Genomic DNA, 6,535 nt, shown 5'->3' with positions numbered 1-6,535 from the left:
GTTTGTCTGTCTCTCCTTCCTGTCCTCTCAAACCAGCTGGTCAAAGCAGATGGCCGCTTGTCCTGAGCCTGGTTCTGCTGGAGGTTTCTTCCTTTTAAAAAGGGAGTTTTTCCTTTCCACTGTTGCTACTGTGCTTGCTCAGGATGGGAGACTGCAACGAAGCCAAGATTCAACTTGTCTGCTGATTCTTTAGGTAGAGAACTTTACTAAATTGGCTTTTATGTATGTGGATCTTTCTGTAAAGTGCCCTGAGACAACTTTGTTGTGATTTGGCACTATATAAATAAATTGAATTGAATTGACCTACATCTGGCCTACGCTTTAAAACTTTCCAGAGGCACCCTTGCATACTAGTTACCCATTCCCTCTGAGTTTTATTTCCACCAGCTGTTGTCTCAAAAATGGTAAAGAAATCCATGGTCGAGTTGTTTGATGGATTTCAAGCGCGCTGGACCCAAACGACGACTGACACATTCAGACGTTCACACAGTCACCGGTATCTGGTCTGGTCAGGCTGTCAGCATCAGTTAGTGAGCAGAGTGCTTTAATAGGCAGAGGTAATGTACAGCCACTAATCTAGAGGCTGCTGACATCCTGTTGGCAGGTGGCCAGGTGGGTTGGCATCTAAAATCTGCCCCCCCGCCCCCCTGCCCCCCACCTCGTCTCTCATGTAGTGTGGCTCTTCTTTCTTTCCTGTCTCTTTCTGCCTCTCCTCTCGCTCTCTGATTACAGCCTTATCACAACTATTAATCTCACACAAGCATCTCACTCAGCAGGTCTTATTGTAAAAGCCACCTGCCCAGAACTGAGTGAGCGGGTGTGTGTGTGTGTGTGTGTGTGTGTGTGTGTGTGTGTGTGTGTGTGTTAAGATATACAGAGATTGCCCTTTTCCAGATGAGAAACTACACCACAGGCAGATCTTTTTGTGACTCGTTTGTTCCAGTCTCCCTCTGCTCTTCATTTTCATTAACTTTTTTTTGTTCCTTCATTTCTTATAAAACAAAAAGCTTTCCATTCCCTAAAGGAAAGCAAATCTCCCATCCACTGAGTTTTAGATTAAAATCATTTCATGCTTTGAAAAGACCAAGTTGTAGACATTTTGCCTATTCTTTATTTTACCAGTATGCTCAGCATCATGCAATATCACAAAATGTTAGTTAAATATCTGACTGACTCAGTTATAGTGGCTATTATAGAGGCGGCTGTGGCTGAGTGGTTAGAGCAGTCGTCTGTGATGCAGGCTTCTGAACGGAGCGTTGATAACAACTTGGGCTATCTTTGTCCTCTCTGGTCCGGATGACATTGTAAGAGTGACATTCACTGCAGCTCCAAGATGGCCGCTAATCACCATCAGCTGACGGTCATCCATCTGACGAGCTACAACCCTACTTAAGGCTGCAGTCGAGTCCTACTCTTCGCTGGAGCATTGTTCCCTTATTATGGTACTTATGCTTCCAGCCAGACTTGTGTTTATGCCAAGAAATACTTACCTTGTTTTTGTGTGCCTACAGTCATCTCGTTTCGACTCTCCTCGCTCTGGATTCCTGTTTTTGTGCCTTGCCCTCCTGACACGTGCCTGACCTGCCTCTCCTCTGGGACTCTGTTGGATTTCTTCAGAACACCTCATGCACCATCTCCTCCATCTGTAAGACCAAACAAACAAATTGAATATCATATATGAGACAACTCCTTGGCCTACCCCTTCCTGACATTCCACTTCCTCCTTCAGGGATTCCAGAGGAACCACCTTGTATAATTGTAAATACCACTGTAAATAATAAACACTGTCACTTCTTATTACTTTGCCTTGTGTCGTTCCGGGTCTCGTTACGAACTGGGTTGTCCTAAAACATAACAGACATGGCATCCCAGTGTTCCATAAAGAACTTCAAATCATGACTCATCTGACCACAGAACAGTCTTCCATTGTGCTACACTCCTGCTCTGTGATACAGAGTCCTGATGACTCTGTATCACAGAGCAGACAGCATCCCCACTAACTCAGGAGCCAGGCAGAAGGAGAAATCCTACACAAGACAGGCTCTAGAGCAATGTGGATATCCTAACTGGGCCTTCCTGAAAGCAGAGAAGAAACCCAAATAGGACTCCAGTCAGTCATCAAGTGAAAAGGAGGAACCCAGACCCAGACCAGTGGTCATTCCGTATGTCGAGGGAGTATCAGAGAAACTGAGACGTTTATTTTCTAAACATAACGTCCCAGTGGCTTTTAAACCCCAAAATACATTATGGCAAAGACTGGTTCATCTCAAAGATCCAGTCCCCCGGCACAAACAGAGTAATATTGTGTATGCTGCTCAGTGTCAGAAGGGCTGTGATCAGTCTTACATCGGGGAAACTAAACAGCCACTGGCCAAAAGGATGGCCCAAAACAGAAGATCAACATCATCAGGCCAGGACCTGTGGTCTACACTCATCTCCAGGCCAGCGGTCACTCTTTCAGGGATGAAGATGTTCACATCCTGGACAGAAAGGAACGATGGTTTGAGAGAGGAGTAAAGGAGGCCATCTTTGTGAAAAGAAATCATCCATCATTAAACAGGGGTGGAGGCCTTCGGGGTTCAACTGTCCCCCTCTTACAATGCTGTTATTGCTAGTATCACTCAACCCCCTGTGAATAGTAAACAGCCATCATTGTGCTAATGATCCATTGTTAGGCTGATGGTCCTTCTTCACCATGTGAGCAGCTGGTTCTGGTTGTCAGCAGCAAACTGGTTGATCCACTCTGAGAAGGTGCTATTTAAGAGACTGAACTGAATACAGCACCTCAGACTGAGGAAGTCTCTCGGATGAGAGACAAAACGTTTCTACATTTTTTTTTTTTTTTTGCTTTGTTTTGTTTTTTGTTTTCTTGTTTTTTGAATGTCCAGAGGACCAGATTGAACTTTTTTGGGTTTTTCTACCTGGATTATTGAGCATGTATCAGGATATTTAAAATGTTACATTTACTCAGATTAAACTTTTGATCTGTCATCTATGTTATATTACAAATAAAATATTGACATTTGCCATCTCTACACCATTGCATTCAGTTTTTATTTACAATTTGTTTAGTGTCCCAACTTTTTTGGAATCCGGTTTGTGTGTATATATATATATACACACAAATAAAAGTTCACATGGCTGCGGCACCCATATTAAAACAGATTGACTCCAAACAGTACTCATTTAAAGAGGAACACACATTCATTGATTAATTCTTGAAAGTGTCATTAAAATTTGGCTAGTTGTTCATAAAATATTTTGCTAACAGGCAGACAGTGTTGTCTGTTATGGTAAATGACATAGTTTAAAACACAGATCTTGTGCACTGAGTTTGTGCTGAACTTATGTGCTAGGGTTTACACTCAGTTATTATCATACTAAGGTTTAGTTACATATTTGTAAAAATGAGCAGGGTTGTAGCCATCTTTGTATTTTGTTCAATTGCTTTCCTGTGACCATCTTGAATTGGGTTGACTCCAAAAGTTAATTATTTATGGATGTAAACATAGTGAACACGTAAAAAACATGCTTAAAATCTGTTCAGTATTTCATGAGATATTCAGGAGAAACTCAAGCATATGCCCACAGACATGAACAAAACTATATTGCTCAGCTGTTGTATTTGGGCAATAATTGTTCTCCAAAACAAAGCCTGAGCTTTGAAACCCTCCGTTTGCCAACAATAGATCACAGTGACACAGTGTTTCCATTAACAGCACCATTATGGCAAAAAGGTTTGAACGGCTCATGTTACTTGTCAAAACAACCCATGTCTGAGCCAGCTGGCAGGCTGACGAAACAGGAAGTGTGCAGTCATTAAACAAGCTGTCCTCTGCTTTTTTTTTTTTCCTCACCACACCTTTCAAACATTTTCTACTTCTGCCCTGAGAGGAACTTTCAAACAACTGAAAGCTCGATCTAAGGTCATAGTGTTTGAAGCATGTATTCCCAGTGCTGAGTAAAATAATCCCCCACTCTTCAGGAAAAAAGGAAAAGCCGTTTTTCATTTTGGTACGATTAGCCATCACATTTTTATTTGATCCAGAAGGATTTCAAAGGACTTCATAACACCCGCTGTGGAAGAGGTTACTAAACCTTTGGGGGGTGTATGTAATACTCTAGTGAGGTCAAAACTGGAGCCATGATTTCATGAGTTCTCCCCGTTTCTCCACCTGAAACCATATCTACATCAAGGACTTTTTACTGATGACACCCAGCTAAAATCAATGTTGATATGTAATTTTAAACCAGGCTAAGACTGGAAAGATATGCTAGCATGCACATGATTTGCATTTCATACGCAGTGATAGTCAAATAATATACTGAGGTCTAGATTAATGCAAAACTAGTGAATAAATTTGTTCATTTATGGCCCACAGCATTCTGCAGAGAGGCAGAAGGTAAAGGTCGTACTGTCCTCTTACCTGAATGCGTTTTACCTTTATTTTTTCATACTGCATAAAAAAATAACGACAAAACCTTTTTGCACTGATTTGCTTGAGAAAACTCAAACCAGAATTAGCAAAAGGATTGCATGTCTTTGGCGGATACAATATGGGATTTTGCTCTCTTTGGTCTAATTCACAAAATGTTCCCTAATTTAAATGTTCCTTTGACAACAGCTAAAGCAGCATTTTTTATTTTACATGGTTTGCTCATATGTTATATTACATTTAAAAATAAAATTGCTAACAAATACTGTCAGGGATACAAGTGTCTAATTCTAAACACCATCATTGTTTAAGACACACAGGTAATGTGAGATATCAACTGTCTTCTGAAAACAGGTGATAGTTGCATCACAGGTGAAGAAACTGAGGAAGATAAGGAGTCTGGTGCACTGCCATCACTAAAATGTCCAGGCATGTCAGGAGAGGTACAATTCATCCTCTATCCAGCAATGAATGGTTATCTGTTTAAATCAAATCAAACCATATAGAATTATGCTTGTTTATATGTTTATGGTGTTGTAAATATTGTTTTTTATGCTATTAACTTATATGTACGCCTTATATAGAAATGTATTATTATATGATTAGAATATTCAACTATTAATATTGATATTTTATGTGAAAAATAATATATTATTATAGATGTGGCATGGGATTAAATAAGTTTAAACTTCATACTCATTTTCAAACAGATAAAATGTTGACAAGTTCTTTATTTACTCAATCTGTTGTTTTTTTCTTCTCTTGCCTTAATATTAGTTTCTAGTTTTGTATGTGTCTTTGTGTGTGTTTTGTTGTTGTTGTTTATTTGTTCAGGTTTTTTGTGTTTTTGTTATAAAGCTGTTTTAACCTGTTCAAAATAAAAAGAAAAAATAATAAGAAAAAAGATACAGTCCGATGTTCATTGTTGTAAACCCTCAATTCAACCTTTTCTCTCGTAGTTAGCTTTATGCTATTGTTAGCTATTGTTTCACTTGTTTTAGCTTTTACCTAGTGTTTTGCTTTTTTTAATTTTAACAACTTTGTTTCAATTTCTTCAAAGTCATTCAACATTTTTACAGGAAATACATTCTGTTTTTTTTTATTTTGTTCATCTTTGTTTTCTTGCCTTTTGACAAATTATTTAATTTTAGATTTTGAATTTTTATTTTCACTTTTTTATGATATCTCGTTGATTTTTGAAGCATACTCATTGTTTAAAGCAATGTGTTAATTGTCTGTTTTTTGATGCATATAATTCTAATATTCTAATCTGACTGCAAACAAAACTGACACACCAAACAAAAGCTTTTGTTGTGGAGGTTAAGGAGTGTCTCTACTTTATTCATTCAGACCAGGAGCTCAGTGTGAGAACATATTTTCTTCTTCTGTCTCTTTAGTTCCTGATGTGTTTGTAGCTGAAGATCATATTTAGATTGTGCAGCGAGGACAGCTGTGATCTGACGCACAAAATGCTAAGACTTAATGAACTGAGAGGAAGAACATACTTTTAGTTTTGTATTGTTAAAGAATTGTGCCTCAAATGAAAAGCCAAACATACATTTTGAGTAAATCAAGTCAACGTCTGTACTAACAAATTACCCCCAATCTTCTCTGCAGGAAGCTCTATAAACACTTTGCTACATACCTTCCTGCGTCAGAGAAGGTAAGAGAAATTCCTCGTACCGACACATCCACCTGAACAATGCTCAGCAATCATATAAAAACCTGATTTCTTCTTCTTTAAATATAAATAAAACATCTTTAACAATGGCAGCACGGTGGCGCAACTGGTAGAGCTGCTGCCTCTCAGCGAGCAGGTCCCGGTTCAAATCCCGGTCCGTGGGCCTTTCTGGGTGGAGTTTGCATGTTCTCTCCGTGCATGCGTGGGTTTACTCCAGGTACTCCGGTTTCCTCCCACAGACCAAAAAACATGCATGTTAGGCTGATTGGTAACTCTAAATTGTCTCGAGGTGTGAGTGAGAGAGTGAATGGTTGTTTGTCTCGTTTGTCTCTATGTGTCCCTGTGACAGACTTGCGACCCGTCCATGGTGATGTCAAGACTCGAGGAACCCAGATGGAGCGAAACCAGAAAAGACAAG

Source organism: Nematolebias whitei, chromosome 18, assembly GCF_014905685.2.
Source record: "Nematolebias whitei isolate Nwh7 chromosome 18, NemWhi1, whole genome shotgun sequence".
Taxonomy (NCBI): domain Eukaryota; kingdom Metazoa; phylum Chordata; class Actinopteri; order Cyprinodontiformes; family Rivulidae; genus Nematolebias; species Nematolebias whitei.
The sequence above is the reverse complement of the archived record's forward strand: the minus strand, read 5'-3'. Positions refer to the sequence as shown.